We start from the raw sequence: 20266 nt of genomic DNA, 5'->3' as shown, positions 1-20266 counted from the left end.
TACTTCTGCCCAATGGATGAGGCTGGAAGAGAGAATAACGCCTGGGTGGGCAAGGTCTTTGATTATGCTGCTTGCTTTCCCAAGGCAGCGGGAGGTGTAGATGGAGTCAATGGATGGGAGGTGGAGGCGTGATGGACTGGGCTGTGTTCACAACTCTCTGTAGTTTCTTGCAGTCTTGGGCTAAGCGGTTGCCATACCAGGCTGTGATGCAGCCCGATAGGATGCTTTCTATGGTGCATCTGTAAAAATTGATAAGAGTCAATGTCAACATGCTGAATTTCCTTAGTTTTCTGAGGAAGTATAGGCGTGTTGTGCTTTCTTAGTCATAGTGTGGAAGTGTGTGGACCCAGGACAAATTGTTGGTGATGTGCACACCTAGGAATTTGAAGCTGTCAACCATCTCCACCTCAGCACCATTGATGCAGACAGGGATGTGTTTGACACTTTGCTTCCAGAAGCCGATGACCAGCTCCTTAGTTTTGCTGTGTTGAGGAAGAGATTGTTGTCGTTGCACCATGTCACTAGGTTCTCTACCTCCCTCCTGTGCTCTGACTCATCGTTGTTTGAGATCCAACCCACTACGGTCATGTCGTCAGCAAACTTGTAGATGGAGCTGGAGCCAAATTTTGCTACACAGTCATGTGTACAAGGAGTATTGTAGGGGGCTAAGTACGCAGCCTTGCAGGGCCGCGGTGTTGAGGAGGTGTCATTGTTTATCCATACTGATTGTGGGATATGGGTCAGGAAGTCGCAGATCTAGTTGCAGAGGAAGGAGTGAAGTCCTTGGTTTTGGAGTTTGGATATGAGCTGGGCTGGGACTATTGTGTTGAAGGTGGAGCTGTAATCAACGAATAGGAGTCTGACGAAGGAGTCCTTGTTGTTGAGATGATCCAGGGATGAGTGTAGGGCCAGTGAGATGGCGTCTGCTGTGGACTGGTTGTGGGGGTATGCGAATTGCAGTGAATCAAGACAGTCTGGAAGTATGGAGTTAATGTGTCTCATGACCAACCTCTTGAAGCACCTCATAATATGTCAAGGCCATCGGACAGTAGTCGTTGAGGCATGTTGCCCGGTTCATCCTTGGCACTGAGTTTGCAGTCTCTCTCCATTTAAAAGTATACTGCTTTTCTGGCCAAAGTGGACAGGTGCACAGTTTTCCACATTACGCTGATCTACCAAACTTTTGCCCACTTATTCTTATTTACCTATATCTCTTTGTACACCTTTTACCACCTCTCGACAACTTCCGTCCTACCTATCTTGCTATCATTGGCAAATTTAGCCACTATGCATTCGGTCCCTTCATCCAAATCATTGATGTAGATGGTAAATCCAATCTGATCCCAGTGGCACTTTACTAGTTTTTTTATTCATTCATGGGATGTGGGCGTCGCTGGCTAGGCCAGCATTTATTGCCCATCCCTAATTGCCCTTGAGGGGGCAGTTAAGGGTCAACCACATTGCTGTGGGTCTGGAGTCACATGTAGGCCAAGCCAGGTAAGGATGGTAGATTTCCTTCCCTAAAGGACATTAGTGAACCAGATGGGTTTTTACAACAATCGGCAATGGTTTCATGGTCTTCATTCGACTTTTCATTCCAGATTTTTATTGAATTCAACTTTCACCATCTGCAGTGGTGGGATTTGAACCCCAGAGCATTACCCTGGGTTTCTAGTTTAGTAGTCCAGGCTTTCTGTGGGTTTTTGCACTGGAATTTGACATGAAAGAGCTGAAATAGCGCAGCACCCTCAACAGGGTTCTGAGACCTGGGACAATACCACTAAGTTAGAGCCTTGCCAACCTAAAAAAGACCCATTTATCTCTATTCTCTGCCTCCTGTTGGCCAAATAATCTTTTATCCATCCCAATATGTTATCCCCACACCATGAGCTCTTATTGTGTGTCATAACCTTTGCTGTGTGTCATAACCTTTGCTGTGTGTCATAACCTTATCAAATGCTTTTGGAAATCGCAAGTATACCGCATTTACAGGCTCCCTTTTTACACCTGGACTGTTGTTGACTCTGGTTGATCCCATTATGATTTTCTATGTATTCTGTTATAACCTCCTTAAAAATATATTTTAGCAATTTCCCCATGGCAGATGTTTGTCTAACTGGCCTATAGTTTCCTGCATTCAGTCTCCCTCCTTTCTTGAATTAAGGTGTTCCATTTTCTATTTTCCAATCTGTTGGGACCTTTCTAGAAGCTAAGGAATTTTGGAAGACTGTAACCAGTGCCTCTACTATCTATGCAACCCCTTTTAAGACCCGAAACAACAGGTCATTTGGTCCTGGGGTCCTGTCAACCTTTAGGTGTTTTCCAAGCACCTTTTCCCTAGTGATGGTGATTGTTTGTTCCTCTCTCCCTTTCAAATCTTGATTTTCAAGTATTTTCTACAGTGAAGATTCATTTTCACATTATAGCCTGGAGAAGATTAGGTTCCATTTGCCTCGTGGCTGTCACTGATGGCTTCTGTGCCCCACTTTCTCTGACGCACCTTATATGAAATGAGAGTTTGGGCCAAATTCCCATTTGCGATCCGCGAGAAATATCCGTGTGCTGATCAATAACTGAATAATTTTCAGGGAGAAGTCAGTTAACCTCATAACATCAAAACTGCTCCTTTCCCTTTCCCCCTCCCTGATTAAAAAAACTGAACAGGCCACAATCACAGGAAATGAGGACATGTGGTCCAAAACAAAAAGCCTATGGCAGCAAAATGGTAGTGCACTATTATCTGCAGTGTGAGCTGTGTCTCATTACACAGACACGTACTTCAAATGTATATAATGGGGCACTCTACATGTGATGAAGTAACAGAGATCATAGAAAGTATTGATCTCACAGTTACTTTGACAGCACTTTCAGGTTTCTTTTGCTTTGTATATTGCAGACAGTTGGACAGAAATAACTAAGAGTACCCCACTGCACAATCTTTGTGTGGCTGTGGAACTAGATCTGAAGGTTGAACAAACTTGGAAATCGTATGCCAGTCAATAGATATCCAGACTTCCTGTGCTCATCTCACCCCTCGAAACAAAAGACATTTGTTCTCTAACCCCCGACTGCTTAATCTGGGGAGGGGGGAGCATCATTTAACTTTCCAGCTTTTCAATGAAAACAAAAATGTATTTTCCAAGTGTGGCGGAATGTTTAATGTTCTAAGCAGCACTTAAATTTTGCCCCTTTGTCTGCTTGCCTAGTACAGGGAGGGAACCATCTGACTTGGAGAGATTAAAGCTGTTCCTGACAACAGGCAAGTCAGGATATAGGTCCCCTAAACATTCGACTGGGCTGCTTTGGCTGATAACAGAGCAGGTTCTTGGTTCAGTGAATTATTAGTGGTTTGGTCTTCTCATTTCTTAACGTTCACATCATTGAAATGATCCACAATGTTTGTGTAGTTTGCCTTTTACCTTTGGGCTGGCCTACCCTACTGCAATGGGGGCTGAAATTCATAATTTAAAAGAATCAAGCTCCAAAACCGGCTGTAGAACAATATTTGTAAATTTTAACATTCTTTAAATGTGAGAGAAATTATTGAGCACTTGGAGTGCTGGAAAGATTCAAGACATTTCTCTCTCTCTCTCTCTCTCTCGCTCTCTTTTCCTCCCCATCCTGTTTTAAGATGCTGGATCTCTGACCTGTCCTTTGAATTTTCACATCAATTGTGGGAGATGAATACCAGAATTGAGATATGGAGGTAGTCTGAACATAGCATAGAGAGGACCCGATCGAAAGGGAAGAGCATTCAAACATCTGACTTAAACACAGTCCCACAATATTCCTAGGCAATCTTTTGGAGGGTCGTTGCAGACCCGATGGGCCGAATGGCCTCCCTGTGCACTGTAGGGATTCTATGGAAATAATCCTGTGTTGTAGTAACACTGATGCTGATCCCTGCAGCGTAAGGGTGATGGGTCAGGATATTTTACATATAACAGAAGTTGCAACAAATCTCCAAAATCTAGTACAGAGTGATCATTAGTCCACATATTCATAAGAGAAGACTAAGTCCATTGATTTAGATTGTACTCATTGTGGTCGCGTCTCCCTTCACACAGACAATGGCAGGATAAAAAGATTTATCATAGAATTTACAGTGCAGAAGGAGGCCATTCGGCCCATCGGGTCTGCACCGGCTCTTGGAAAGAGCACCCGACCCAAGGGCAACACCGCCACCCTATCCCCATAACCCAGTAACCTCACCCAACACGAAGGGCAATTTTGGACACTAAGGGCAATTTATCATGGCCAATCCACCTAACCTACACATCTTTGGACTGTGGGAGGAAACCGGAGCACCCGGAGGAAACCCACGCGCACACGGGGAGGATGTGCAGACTCCGCACAGACAGTGACCCAAGCTGGAATCGAACCTGGGACCCTGGAGCTGTGAAGCAATTGTGCTATCCACAAGGCTACCGTGCTGCCCCAATGATGCTACAATGAGCAGGGAATCTGAGGATAGCAGCATAAAGCCATGAGCACATGGCCCTATGGTGCCTCCTCCTCTCTCTCTCCCCCCCCCCCCCATAAGAAAAAGCAACACATTTGAAACCTAATTCAACCTCCAGGCAAAGACCTTCAGGCAATGAAAGAATATCCCAAACGAAGGAGACCAACAGGATATCGCCCTCAGTAGAAGCATGGCTTGGCGGTGTACACTCTTGTATACAGGAGCCAGTAAAACGAGGATACTTACACCATGCCAAGACTGACTACACAATACACCTCGATCAATCACAGGCACCGCTCAGTCCCCACTGACATTGAAAGATTTAAGCCATCCTTGACAGAGGAAACCCCACCTACAAGGAAAAGAAGAATTGTCAAGACACCCATCAAAGGGGTGTCTCGAGAAGGGATACTCCCCCACCCCGATACGACAAGAGAAACCCTCTAAAACCAAATGTAACACATCGGATGCCTGTATCAGTGCTTCTTCTACCTGGATCACAAAAGGAAACCCCAGAATGAGAGGAACACCAGGTTTAGACAATAAACGTCAAACAGGGTCCAGCAACATACACCTTCATAAAAAGGATGCCAGGGACAGAATAGCATAGCCTCATAAGAAACAGGACACTGCCTCCGCAGGGAAGCCCAAACCTCAAGGAGAAGGATAGTCTGGCTTTTTTGGCGGAGGGAGCGGAGAGGAGGCAGAGCAGAGCACACAGCACCAGGACAGAGACAGAGACAGCAAGATGCCTGAAGAAATTTGCACCGCTGATGATGAGGTGGAGACCATTGCCTTTCAGGTTTAGATTGCTCAGCTTATGTCATTGATCTTACACCTTCTATTCTAACAAAAAAATCTTCCTCCGGGAACATATCTCCAGTGCCTCTGATGCTCTCGATAAAATCCGATATGAAAGCTTAACCGATCCTTCAAAATTGGAAAGTGGCAAGGATTTGAAGATTAAAATCATCCCCAACATGCGTGAACGTACCCTCACCATCATCGACACTGGGATTGGGATGACCAAGGCTGATCTGATCAACAACTTGGGCACCATTGGCACCAAGGCCTTCAATGGAAGCTCTACAGGCTGGTGCAGATATTTCAATGATTGGCCAGTTTGGTGTTGGTTTCTATTCTGCCTACGTGGTGGCTGATAAGGTTACAGTGCTCACCAAGCACAATGACGATGAGGCATATACCTGGGAATCATCAGCTGGTGGCTCCTTCAGTGGCAAGACTTTACTGGAAAGGATGATGGGGAAGACTCTGCTGATGCAGTCATCCGTGCTACAAAGGTGGTCCTGCATCTGAAAGAAGATCAGGCTGAGTAGAGGAGAAGAGGATCAAAGAGGTTGTGAAGAAACATACTCAGTTCATTGGTTATCCAATTCGCCTAGGGGCTGTTCACAGTAACTTCATTGAAGCCTACTTGTGACAATAAGTGATTATTATTATTGCACTCTTTGTTGAGAAGGAACGGGAAAAGGAGATCCGTGACGATGAGGCTGAAACCGAGGAAAAGCCTGAGAAAGAGGATGGTGTGGATATGGACGAAGGAGAGAAACCCAAGATTGAAGATGTAGGGTCTAATGATGAAGAAGATGGTTAAAAGAAGGACAAGAAGATCAAAGAGAAATATAGTGACTAAGAACAAACCAAATCTGATGACATCACGCAGGAGGAGTATGGCGAGTTCTACAAGAGCCTCACTAATGATTGGGAGGACCATTTTGCTGTGAAGCATTTCTCTGTTGAGGGCCAGCTGGAATTCCGTGCCCTCCAGTTCATTCCCAGGAGGGCTCCCTGTGACCTCTTTGAGAACAAGAAGAAGAAGAACAACATCAAACTGTATATGCGCCGACTCTTCATCATGGACAGTTGTGAGGAGTTGATCCCAGAGTATCTGAACTTTGTTTGTGGTGTGGTGGACTCTGAGGACCTGTCCTTGAATATTTCCCGAGAAATGCTACAACAGAGCAAAATCCTGAAGTCATTCACAAGAACATTGACAAGAAGTGCAGGGAGCTGTTCTCTGAGAGGACAAGGAAAACCACATGAAATTCTATGAGCAGTTCTCAAAGAACCGGAAGCTGGGTATCCATGAGGACTCCCAGAATCGCAAGAAGCTGTCTGAAATGTTGCGTTACCACACCTCGCAGTGTGGAGACGAACTCACCCCATTGTCAGACTATGTCTCCCAATGAAAGAAACCCAGAAGTGCATCTACTATATAACCGGTGAAAGCAAAGATAAAGTAGCTAACTCTGCCTTTGTGGAGTGTGTCAGGAAGCGGGGCTTTGAGGTGGTATACATGACTTAGCCCATCGATGAATACTGTGTTCAGCAGCTGAAGGAGTTTGATGGTAAGCAGCTTGTCTCTGTCACAAAGGAGGGCCTTGAGCTGCCTGAGGTCGATGAGGAGAAGAAAAAACGAGAAGAAGACCGAGCCATGTATGATAACCTGTGCAAGCTCACGAAAGAGATTCTAGACAAGAAGGTGGAGAAGGTGACTGTTTCGAACCGGCTTGTCTTCTCCCCATGCTGCCTTGTGACCAGCACCTATGGCTGGACTGCTAACATGGAGAGGATCATGAAGGCTCAAGCCCTGAGGGACAATTCAACCATGGGTTATATGATGGCCATGAAACACCTGGAGATCAACCCTGACCACCCAATCGTGGACACTCTGAGGCAGAAAGCTGAAGCAGACAAGAGCGACAAAGCTGTTAAGGACCTTGTGATCCTGCTCTTCGAGACTGCGCTATTGTCCTCTGGGTTTTCATTGGATGATCCACAGACGCACTCTAACCGTATCTAGAGATTGATCAAGCTGGGTCTGGGCATTGATGATGATGAGGTGCCTGTGGAAGGGATTACTCCACAATCTGTTGAAGAGATCCCACCCTTGGAGGAAGATGAGGATGCATCCCACATAGAGGAAGTTGACTAAAGCTGTTCTTTTCCTTTCTGTATTCTTCCTTGGTGTGTTCAATTGGACTGCTGTATTTAATTTGGACTTTTGAAAGGATCTGTTGTGCAGTGTGTAAAGTAATGATTGTCTGACCAGTCTGATCCGATCAATGTGGATTGGACCAGCTCTCTTTAGGGGGAGTGAGTCTTGCACTACAGTCGTTATCAGATGTTACGGTCCTTTTTTTATTTTCAAATGCATGTCATTTATACTTTTGCAGCTGTGTGCTGTAAAATTAAATCCGAAACTATTGGTGCAAAAAAAAAAGGAGAAGGATGGTCTGGAAGTCCCGATATAAAACCACTTGGCGAAGGGTCCCTACTCCACCCAGCCTAACCTCCAACTGAAAAAAGACAGTAACAATGTTGAGCCACAGCAATCAGACACACTCAGGCCCTGTCCTCTCCAGGATTCATAGTCTGACTGGACCTTCATAGGAGACAAACAAGGATTCCATAATCCCAAAATAACAAAACTATGAAAGAAAAAGACAACACCAATAGTTCTAAATGGGGCTTTCCCTCACCCACATTGAGGATTTATGAGGCCATTTTCGCCAGAACAGGATAACGGGCGACAAATGCCTTTGTGCTCTTATATGGTACACCTTTGTCAGGATGAAATGCAATAACACGAAATCAGCGATAAAATCATAAGGGGAAAAAATTCAGGATTATTGATAAACTGCAGAATAATATCACCATCCACAGAGCTTGGAAAGGCCAAAGCTACAAGAAATCAGGAGTAACATCACAAAGGAACATAGTTCAGGATTAATGATGAACTGCAGAATAATATAGCCATCCAGGGAGCTTGAAAATGACAAAGCTACGATAGGATTGTCAAGCAACATCCAGAATCAATCTGGAGTTTCATTCAAGCCCCTGCACCTCCGCTATGTCGTCATCCCGAGGCCCTGGAAGGTGGGGAATACCCGTTGTGTCCGACCACCTCCACCCCTTCTCAATGAACATAGAGGACAAGACACCGTGAGACTAGTGGTCGGAACCTTCGACTGACCCCAGGCCTCGAAGATCGATACAATGTGCTCTGTTGAACTCAAAACGCCCAATCTTTCAAATCGAGATTGTGAAAGCATGGCAGCCAGTTCACAAATTTGGCCGGGAAATCATTTCCAGCTCCCCTCAGACACTCATTGTCTGGCAACATCTCCCCAAATCGACCAGGATGTTCGATATACTATGCAGCAAGATTTCCAGGGACAGTCCCCGCTAAGGAGACTGATCACTCGACTGACTTTCTTCTCCGCTTCATCTCTTTAGGATATCTCGCAGTTCATCAATGTAAGCTCTAATAGCCCCGTGTCTGCGTGGGTCTCACCCCCTCCCCCAACCCACAAAGATGTGCAGGGTAGGTGGATGGGCCACACTAAATTGCCCCTTAATTGGAAAATTAAAAAAAAAGAATATGTTCAGTTTCACCAAGTATTTAACATAAGCCAGCCATGTTGTTAACTTCATCCATTGAGAGACGTGGCTCCGAAGTGGAGATGGTCGATAGCTTTAAGTTCCTGGGGGTCACCATCATCAACAGTCTGTCCTGGTCCACTTGCGTTGATGCAACAGTCAAGAAAGCCCAACACATCTCTAGTTCCTACGGAAGCTAAAGAAATTTGGCATGTCTGCATCGACTCTCACAAACGTCTACAGATGTGCCATAGAGAACATCCTATCCGGCTGCATTACAGCTTGGTATGGCAACTGCTCGGCCCAAGATCGCAAGAAACTGCAGAGTGTGGTGAACTCAGCCCAACACATCACACAAGCTTGCCATCCTCCCATTGATTCTGTCGACACCTCCCGCTGCCTCAGGGAGGCAGACAGCATTGTCAGAGACCCCTCCCACCCAGGCTTTGCCCTTTTCCAGACCCTTCCACCAGGCAGAAGATACAGAAATCTGAAGACCCGCACACCAGACATGGGAACATCTACTTCCCCACAGCTACTAGACTCCTCAATGACTCTCGCTTGGACTGATCTGTTCCATGTAAGAACACTTCATGATGTCCTATGCTACCCTTGTTTGGCCCTTGTTCCGCACTGCAACCAATCACTATTTGTTGACGTACCATTTGTCAATGTTCTCTGTCAATTATTCTTTTGTCTACTATGTACGTACTGTGTACGCTCCCTTGGCTGCAGAAAAATACTTTTCACTGTACTTCAGTACGTATGACAATAAATATCAATCAATCAATGAATCAAGACGTAGGGAATACTCTCACCTCTGCCCAATGAATTGTTGAGCTGATTTCCCTAGTTATTTTATTTGGACACCTAAATAGAAATGTAAAACAATGACAGCGGCAGTAGCAAATGACGTATACTTGTAGCATCCGGACTTGACTGAATTACTAATACTGCCAAGGATTTTATCTCGTGATGAGGCAGCAGTATTTGAGAATGAGGCAATGTAGTACATGGGCTCTCTTAGATGGAGTGTAGAGTTTGGTAGAAAATTGCAGTAGAACAATGTAAAAGCTCATCCTAGTAGGCCAAATGGAGATTAAGCATGCTGCCCAGGGACACAACTGATCATTTATCTCTTGGGTGTGTCATGCAGTTGCTACTTGGTTAGAGATTGCTCAGTTTGTCACTGATTCATTAAAATTCCACCCATCCCACTGCAGTTCTCCAGGATGTGAGAAAACCACATGGACAGTCGGGTTAATGGCATTTCATAATGTGCAACTTCCGGTCAACGACCAGAATCTTCAACACCATGTAGCACGTCTGCTCTGATTCCCCTGTTGGCCGTGCTAAGTGTATATCTGTTTTATAATACCACCTATAGGAATGCTTGCATGCACACATGCGCCGGAAACCTATTCTTTTACAGTGCCTTGATAAACAGTTACGGTAAAACTGAAAAGACTTTGGCCAAATCCTAGTTCCAATAATCGCAATAAGTTAGTATACTATGGTGTTGGAGAAGACCTGTATCCAGGCTAGATTCGGGTTCAAGTACCCCAAAGATAAAGTGTCATATTGTCACTCAACGCTTTGAGCCAAGTCTATTGCAGGGCTTCCCAATTAGATGTTAATACCCAGGCATGGCACCCCTATCTCTGCTTACATTTCTTATTGCTTGTTTTCCCCATTTGAATTCTGTGGGTTGAGAGACTTGGAAAGAACTGTTCTCTATGGTGCTTAAGTCCAAAATCAGACCACCTAGCCCCAGTAACTTGAGGTAGCAGCAAATCAACGGGAATGTGGAATTACACTTTTGACGTGGTCCTCCTCAGCCCCAGTTTATCGAGGTTAGCAAGCAGTCTCCTGTCCACCTATTCCCTCTGAAAGTGGTAAGCTTTGTACGGATTAAATTATGATTTAGATTTCCAACCCGCGGATGGAAATGGCTGGCACGAGGGGACATAACTTTAAACTGAGGGGTAATAGATATAGGACAGAGGTCAGAGGTAGGTTCTTTACGCAAAGAGTAGTGAGGCCGTGGAATGCCCTACCTGCTACAGTAGTGAACTCGCCAACATTGAGGGCATTTAAAAGTTTATTGGATAAACATATGGATGATAATGGCATAGTGTAGGTTAGATGGCTTTTGTTTCGGTGCAACATCGTGGGCCGAAGGGCCTGTACTGCGCTGTATTGTTCTATAAGGGGAGATGGTGGCATTGTGGTATTGTCCAAAGACCCAGTTAATGCCCGAGGGCAGTGGCTCCCTTGTGTGTCGTGAAGACCCCCCCCCCCCCCCCCCCCCCCATACACGTGTGCCATAGCACTCTGGTTGGGAACCACTGCTCTGGAGACACTGCTTCAAATCCCACCATGGCAATCAGTGTAATATAAATTCAATTAATAAATATGGAATTAAAAACTAGTCTCTGTAATGGTGACTATGAAACTCATTGATTGTTGCAAAAACCTATCTGGTTTATTGATGAAAATGAAATGAAAAAATGAAAATCACTTATTGTCACAAGTAGGCTTCAAATGAAGTTACTGTGAAAAGCGCCTAGTCGCCACATTCTGGCGCCTGTTCGGGGAGGCTGTTACGGGAATCGAACCGTGCTGCTGGCCTGCCTTGGTCTGCTTTCAAAGCCAGCGATTTAGCCCTGTGCTAAACAGCCCCTCTTTTAAGGAAGGAATTTAATTGTCCTTTAAGGAAGGAAATCTGCCACCCTTACATAGTCTGGCCCACATGTGACTCCAGACCCACTGAACTGGCCTAGCAAGTCACTCGTTTCAAGGGCAAACGGGGATGGGCAACAAATGCTGACGCTGGCAGTGACACCCTAATAATAAATTAACAATTGGTTGGAAAATCTGAGCAACATATTAATTACAGTGTGTACGATGGCTTTTCTATTGTCCTCATATAGAAGACTTATGGGATATCCTGGTACTTCTTCCTATCTCTGTGGGTTTGTTTGCCTCAGGAAAGCACCAGGGTTAGCTTCAAGCGTTTTTGGAACTAACTTCGTTTATGTGAGGAATTTGTCCTTGTGCAAATTAGGTGATTTCCAGCACAGATCATAAATAGGGAATTAAAATCAGTGCTTGCCTGCAGGGCTTCAGGTGGTGCAAGACATCCAATTGCGTAGATTAAAGTGACCTCAACAGTGTGATTGCCCAAAACTGTGTGTCACTGTTGGAAGTTATGCAGTAATTAACAGTGTTATGTATTCACGTCACATCTAATAGCGATGCCCAATTAACACCTAATTATGTAGCCCAGTCTGGAGCTTGCAAACTGTGAGAGTCTTTTATGTTATTATTTGTAGGTTTGTACCTGGGTGGACTGTATCCACATACCCTGGCGCGTGCATCAGTAGAATGCAGCTGAGTTGTGCCAGCAGGCTATTTTAATGCACTTTGGGGGAAGAATCGTCCAGAAGAGAATTTCAGTCTTTTGAGCCTGTGCGATGTAAACCAATTGCAATTCAGTTGTAGAACAATGGGAGGTTGATATCCACTCCCATTGCCATTCTGGGGACATGTTGATGTTGGCCAAGGCTCTGATTATCCTGAATAACTTCTTTCTCTGTGGGATCCTTCCCAATCTGGGCGCTGCTGTGGCTTCCACTCTGTTTCCTGTAGGTAGTTAGTTAGGCATTGCTCAGAAATCGTTTTTTCTAACTTCCTCCAAATCCCAGTCATTGTAATGTGCCTTGAACCTGTGGAGTTCTCAGCAACATGACGGCTCCAGCCTTTTGTTTTGTCCCAGGCACTATTTGCATGAGGATTGAGGGAACAAGCAGCCTGATTGAGACAGTGTTTTACATAATAACAGCTGACAGGGCCAATTGACCATTGCTTACCTGAGTATTGGGATGGGAGAGAGAGCGAAGGACCAGAGTGCTGAGCCTGGACTTATGTTCAAACTTTCATCCATATTCAGTCTGTCCCAGTGAACTTACCGAGCACAAACTTAAGGTTTCAAAACCGGGAGTTTTCTGCTCTGAATGGCTCTATTCCATTGGCCTGCGAACAGTTTTAGGGGAATGATCTTGTTGAAACTTTCTGGAAGGTTCTATGATAGAACTATACTTGTGCTGACAGCAGTATACAGAATACGGTGTGGAGGGCAGAGGCTAACCTTCCCACCCGCTTCTCTCACCATTCTGCTGCTTCTCCTCTCACTGGGCGGCATGGTAGCACAGTGGTTAGCACTGTTGCTTCACAGCACCAGGGTCCCAGGTTCGATTCCCGGCTTGGGTCACTGTGTGGAATCTGCACATTCTCCCCGTGTCTACGTGGGTTTCCTTCGGGTGCTCCGGTTTCCTTCCACAAGTCCTGAAAGACGTGATTGTTAGGTGAATTGGACATTCTGAATTCTCTCTGTGTACCCGAACAGGTGCCGGAGTGTGGTGACTGGGGGATTTTCACAATAACTTTGTTGCAGTGTAATGCAAGCTTACTTGTGACAATCATAAAGATTATTACTTCTTGTTTCTGAATTATTCCTGGTTTTCAAATGAGATTGTAAAATAATCAACCCACATATCAGTTTTGACTCTTTTGAAAGACGCCATAATCAAAATGTTTGCCTCAGAACAAATTGGAATCAAAACAATGAGTTGATTCATGGTATATGAAGTGAATGCAAGGTTTATCAATTTGTATGATGTAACTGTACAGTGCCTATCCTGATGCTGTGGCTGCTTGGCTCAGAGAAAACATTTCCCTCTCGCGTCAGAAGGTGAATAGTTGAAGCCACACTGCAGGATTTGAGCACGTTATCCACCTGACTTGTTCGTGCAGCGCTGAAACATAGGTGGCAAGTGAGGCATGCTCAGGAGGAGCAGGTTGGACCAATGATTCTCAAAGCCCTTCAGCATTGGATTTTTCCTTGTATGGTTTTTGAGGCTGTTGTGGACTGATTGATAAAATTTGATAGCTCTGATTAATTAACAACCGCTTTACCAGTGTATCCTGTGGCCAGCAGAATGGTAGAAGGTGGATCTTGGTTCTTTTTTTTCAATTTGTAATTCCTAAGAGGGTATGCTGCAGCTGGATGGACTATTCTTGGGTTATTACATTAAAAAAATATATTTAGAGAACCCAATTCTTTTTTTTCCAATTAAGGGGCAATTTAGCGTGGCCAATTCCCCTACCCTGCACATCTTTGGGTTGTGGGGGTGTGACCCACGCAGACACGGGAAGAATGTGCAATCCCCACATGGCCAGTGACCACTGCACCACCATGCCGCCCTTCTTGGGTTATTATATTAAGTTGAACCTTTGCTTCCCTCTTCTGTGATAAAGATTAAGATCCCATGACACTCTGAAGAATATGGTCTGCTGTCCAATATTCCACCCTCAACCATCACCACCTCCAAGAATAACTGGACATTCACTTGCATTTTCCGACAGAGTTGTGTCAAGTCCTTGTGAGTTTTTGTGAAAGACATACTATAATGTTTTATAAATATAAATCTTCCTTTTAATTGTTTGGGTTGGAACCAATTGTCCCCACATCCCTCCCAAACTCAAACTCTGCCTGGAACTTCTGGGTCTGATTTGTCCAATTGAATTTTTCCAGATTTTCTCATTGCACTGTTTACACTGAATGTTTGCCAAACGCTTCAGCAATCGGAAGGTGTCCTACACAGCCTGCACCAACTGTGCTGCTTCTGAGCGCTTCCTGTCAGCACGACACAGCCTGCACCAACTGTGCTGCTTCTGAGCGCTTCCCGTCAGCACCATGTACTTTCAGATCAGCCATGATGTCATTGAATGGCAGAGCAGACTTGATGGGCCGAGTGGCCGACTTTTGCCCTTACATCTTATGGTCAGCTCTGGCTGGTCTGTGCCATCCACCTTTGGCTTGATTGTCTGTGAACCGTGTGGAATTACTTCTTACATTACCCAGAAATGTGTGCAGCCACTTCATCTTGTGTTGCTATCCCTGATGAGAATCTGGTTTAGATGGGGGCACCCCAAGAACATTGATTTGGAAAGTCTGTTTATTTAGTGGAATGAGGTGTAGTGCTGTACTTGAGTGACTGGTCGAATCCTGTTTTTGGTTAGTGAGCACTTAGAACAGGGTAACTACTGACCTTTTACCCCCTTCCCCGCCATAAGCTAATTGTTTCTTAATTGTTGTATAGTAAGCAGAATTCACCATAGTTTTATCAAATGTTTTTTCACAGGCAACCCGAGATGCTGTTTGTCCAACATTTTCAACAACTCTGCTAATTCCATGCTCTGCTTTGTGAATGAGTGACCTTTGTGTACTCATCACATTAGCTGTTCTTTCTTCACTTTTCATTTGGATTCCTTCCTTTGTCAATCACCAGGTTAAAGTCCAACAGGTTTGTTTCGATGTCACTAGCTTTCGGAGCGCTGCTCCTTCCTCAGATGAATTACCTGAGGAAGGAGCAGCGCTCCGAAAGCTAGTGACATCGAAACAAACCTGTTGGACTTTAACCTGGTGTTGTAAGACTTCGTACTGTGCTCACCCCAGTCCAACGCCGGCATCTCCACATCTTGGTCAATCACGATGGAGTTTATTTACTCTGAATAACAATTTACTGATTGACCTGCCTTACATATGTGCTCTTACTGCTTTTCTTTTTGATTTCAAGGTTATTCTCTTTAATCTTTGAGTGATTTGCATCCACAGTGTTAAATGCTTTCACTTCACACATCTAGAAGGTGATCTGCAAACTGGCTTTCTAATGGCTGTTCACAGCCTGACTGAAATTAGTTTTGCTTATCACTCAGCATTTTCACCTCTTCCCAGTTTTTGTAACAGGGAAGTGTGACAAGAAATTCTCAAATGTTTCTCTTTACAGTAATGAAACCAGAACTTAACTTGTGGGCAATTTGAAAGAAGCAACTCAACCATGATCAGAAACCATTCCAATAATATCACTCAAGATATTTTTGCAACATTTATATTTAAGCTGCCAGCTTGGTGTCAAAGCAGCCACTGCAGAGGATACCACAATAATATTTCTTAATAATAGACATTCACTTTAACATTATTAAACTTACTGAAAGTTTGGGAAACCTTCTTTAATGCTTTGGCTCCTTGACAGCACACAGCCTCTCTAGAAAGCTTGTGTTTTGAGTTGATATTCTCCCACAAACTGTTACTCTGACAGTAAGAAAGTTAATAGCTCCATGTATGCTTTTTTCAGCTTGTTGGGAGTCTGAGCACCTGCACTGGAAGGATTCTCTCAAGTAACAAGAAGGCATACTGTATGCTTGCCTTCATCAGCCGTGGCATTGAGTACAAGAGTTGGCAGGTCATGTTACAGTTGTATAAAACTTTAGTTAGGCCACATTTGAAATATTGCGTGCAGTTCTGGTTGCCACACTACCAGAAGGACGTGGATGTTTTGGAGAGAGTACAAAGAAGGTTTACCAGGATGTTGCCTGGTCTGGAGCGTGTTAGCTATTATGAGGAGAGGTTGAATAAACTCGGATTGTTTTCGTTGGAAAGACGAAGGCTGAAGGGAGACCTGATTCCGGCCATCGCAAGTGTTTTCGGGCAGCACGGTAGCATTGTGGATAGCACAATTGCTTCACAGCTCCAGGGTCCCAGGTTCGAATCCGGCTTGGGTCACTGTCTGTGCGGAGTCTGCACATCCTCTCCATGTGTGCGTGGGTTTCCTCCGGGTGCTCCGGTTTCCTCCCACAGTCCAAAGATGTGCAGGTTAGGTGGATTGGCCATGATAAATTGCCCTTAGTGTCCAAAATTGCCCTTAGTGTTGAGTGGGTTTACTGGGTTATGGGGATAGGGTGGAGGTGTTGACCTTGGGTAGGGTGCTCTTTCCAAGAGCCGGTGCAGACTCGATGGGCCAAATGGCCTCCTTCTGCACTGTAAATTCTATGATTCTATGATTGAGGTCCATAAAATTAACAGAGTTATAGACAGGGTGATTAGTCAGAAACTTTTTCCCAGGGTGGAAGACTCAATTACTGAAGGAGCCTCCTTCTGCACTGTAAATTCTATGATTACAAGGGGGCACAGGTTCAAGGTGAGTGGGGGAAAGTTTGGGGGAGATGTGCGGGGAAAGTTTTTCACGTAGACGGTGGTGGGTGCCTGGAATGTGTTGCCTGGGGAGGTGGTGGAGGCAGGCACCATAGCAACGTTTAAGATGTATCTTGATAGACACATGAACAGGCGGGGAATGGCAGGATACAGATCGTTTGGCCAATAAGTAGTAGGTCTAAATAAGGAATCTGGATCGGTGCAGGCTTGGTGGGCCGGAGGGCCTGTTCCTGTGCTGTAATGTTCTTTGTTCTAACATGTTCAACACTCAAAATATGTCTTGCTTCAAGCAGTAACTGTAACTATGCATTGTTTTTTTTCAAATTGCTTTGAGACAAGCCGGAACATAATCTCTCAAATTTAATTTGAAATAAGTTTGATAAGAACACTAATTCGTTTTTTTATTTAAATGTTTTTATTCTCCATTTTCACATTTCCTTCAAAATTTACACCCCACCCACAGGCAGTAAACGGTAACAAATACAAAATCAATCCCCTTAACAATAACAGCAATCCTATCCTCCCACCAACCCCAAACAACGGCCCACCTGTCAATATATGCAACCAATAAAACAAACCCTCCCACGGTGGAAACAAAAAACAAAGTAGAAAAAGAAAAAGGAGTCTGGGACCGCCCATTAACTGATAGAGTCCACCCCCCCCCCCCCCCCCCCCCACACACTCAACGCCATACATGATACCCAAGAGTTGTAAACATCCCCCCCTTCCAACTCCTCCCGTCCACTGCCTCTTGTGAAACTCCAACTCCCCCAACCTCGGTTCCTTCCCCCCCAACTTTCCATCCCGGCTAGACCACTCGGACCCTGTTTTGCCAGGCTCCGATGGCCGCAGCCCCCCCCCCCCCCCCACCTCACTCCGATTCACTTGCCGGCTTAAACCGGCAAGCACGGAGGCCCCCGCCCGGGTCCCTTTCCCCCTTTCCCGGCCCTAGGAAAGCCCAGAAATCCCCTTTCAGCACACAAACCCCGCATATCCACCAAAGAGCCCTCATTTCGAGTGAAAGTCCCATCACTTCCCTTGTCCAAATATATACAACATTGGCTCCTTTAGCCCATACACCTGCACGCAGTGAAACAAAAAAGAAGAAAATACAGTCATGAGGTTACATCGGCACATGGCCATTTCTCAATTTCTCAATTCTGCCACAGTCCTTCTGCCTTCGCAAACACCTCCGCTGCTTCCGCTGTTCCAAAATAAAAGTCCCTGAGATTGTAAGTCCCCTCAGCTTCGCTGGATATACAATGCCGCACTACACCTTGCTAATGTACAGTGCCCTCTTCATCCGGTTGAAGGCAGCCCGCCTCCTCGCCAGCTCCACCGTAAAGTCCTGGTATACACGTATACCAGCTCCAGCCCACTGCACCACCCGCTTCCGCTTGGCCCAGCTCAGGACCTTCTCCTTCACCCTGTACCTACGGAAGCACAGAGTCACTACCCTTGGGGGCGGGCTCACTCGCCTTTGGTACAGGCCTCCACGACTGATGAGCCCGATCCAGTTCATATCGGGAGGGATCCTCCCCCTCCCCCAATAGTTTCACCAGCATCACGGCAAAATACTCAGTCGGCCTCCGTCCTTCAACTCCTTCGGGCAGCCCCATAATCCTCAAATTCTGTCGCCTGGATCTGTTTTCCAGGTCTTCCATTTTTCCTCGCAGATCCTTGTTAATCTCCATCACCTTCCGCATCTCCTTCCCCATCGAGGTAAGTTTATCACCGTGCTGCAATAATGTCTCCTCCACTTCCTTCAGCGCCTCCCCTTGCTCCCGCACCTCTGCCACTGCGCTCACCACCGCTGTCGTCACCGGGGAAATCGCCTCCTCCACCAGCACACTCAACCTCCCTCATCTCCTTCCTCATTGTCTCTATGTATTTTGTAAACTGCCTTTTGAATTCCGCAGCCATCACCTTAGTTATTTCTTCAGCCGTAAGCAATGCGGCCTCCCCTCGTGCTCCAACCTCCGTTTTCCTTGATGACCCCGCGGTGACCTTTCCACTCCCCGACGGACCTTCAGCTGTTTTTTTTACGGCCGTTTTTTTGCTCACCCTCGCCATTTTCCTTTACTGTGCCTTCACTGTGCCTCCTCTGTGCCTTCTCCGTGCTTTTGCCGCCTCCGTGGACCCTGGGACCAGACTTCAAGCCCCGAAAATGCCGTTCCCGAATGGGAGCCCTCCATTGTGCGGCTGCCTCCCGCCCGCCGTCACCGGAAATCTCCGTAATCCTAAGATTATTGCTTTAGCTTTCTGTCTCCTTCCTACGATAAGAACACTAATTTCATGTGGCTATTCTTTCTTGAGAGCGGGTCGGTGATCCTATCGTGAATTTTATATATTTTCTGATGTGTTAAATGATTACTAAAAGTACTGTACTTTTTGTTATTAAAAGAATTCAGTGGCATCTATCAGACCCTGAAATCATTACTTCTCATGAGCCAATGAAGAAGAAATTGTTTCACCATTTCTGGAGACAACACATTTTCTAGTTCTTTAACTTGCAATGGTAATTTCCCACTTTTGTGGCAGCACAGTCTCTCTTGACCCATTGTGAGCAGGAGATGTGAATGGATATAAATAGATACTTTTGATAAAATACTTTTTTAAAGTTTGAAGTAACTCATGAAGTTGAGGAATGTGAGTTTTGCTGAATGGAATTTGTTTTTCAGTTCTAACAGTAACTGTGTCCAGGACTATGATAACCAGACGTGCGCGGGGTGAAGCTTTCTCAATTCTGCTCCCAATAATGTCACACTAACACTCCAAAAATAATTCACTGAAGCACTGTGAGGTGTATTGACAAAATGTGTTGAGGTGTTATATAAATACAAGTACTTCTTCAACAGACACTGCACAGTGGGTATGTATCCCTTTTGATGTTAGAACATGTTAGTGAGCAAGAAGCAGGGTCAAAGGGGCAAAGTTCATGATGACTGAACAGTTTGAACACATATAAGCTGTTTTTTATTGATTCAAACAAAATTATAATGAGGAACAAACGAGTTCTAAGTGGGCCTTACTCTGCTTGCATTGTGCGCAGCTAACTGAGAAAAATTCACATTACAGCTCACTGGGTTTGAAGAATTAACTTTTACTGGATGTTTGAAACTCTATCTTATGACCCCTTTCTCTTTGGCATCCCGATATACTGGAGTTACAAGGCAGTTCAGGATAAATTGCAAGATTTTGGAATGATAGTGGCTGGGAATTGGAGGCTCACTTTCATTGTGATCGAGTCACGTCATTCATTGGATTCCTAAAATATTTACGCACTATAACATCAGTGTGGTCTCTAGTGTGAAATTGCACCCTGTGACAAGTAGCCAAGAGTC

The 20266-nt window shown here is 45.2% G+C and overlaps 1 protein-coding gene and 1 pseudogene across 8 annotated transcripts in view; both read left to right on the top strand.

Moving 5' to 3' along the window:
* Positions 1–20266, top strand: part of lrch1 (leucine-rich repeats and calponin homology (CH) domain containing 1) — a 247196-nt gene that overhangs the window by 26357 nt on the left and 200573 nt on the right. The window lies entirely within an intron of this gene.
* LOC140428154 (heat shock protein HSP 90-beta-like) lies at positions 5211–7418 on the top strand (annotated as a pseudogene).

Source organism: Scyliorhinus torazame, chromosome 8, assembly GCF_047496885.1.
Source record: "Scyliorhinus torazame isolate Kashiwa2021f chromosome 8, sScyTor2.1, whole genome shotgun sequence".
Lineage (NCBI taxonomy): Eukaryota > Metazoa > Chordata > Chondrichthyes > Carcharhiniformes > Scyliorhinidae > Scyliorhinus > Scyliorhinus torazame.
Note: the sequence above shows the minus strand (reverse complement) of the source record. Positions and strands in the feature narration are given on the sequence as shown.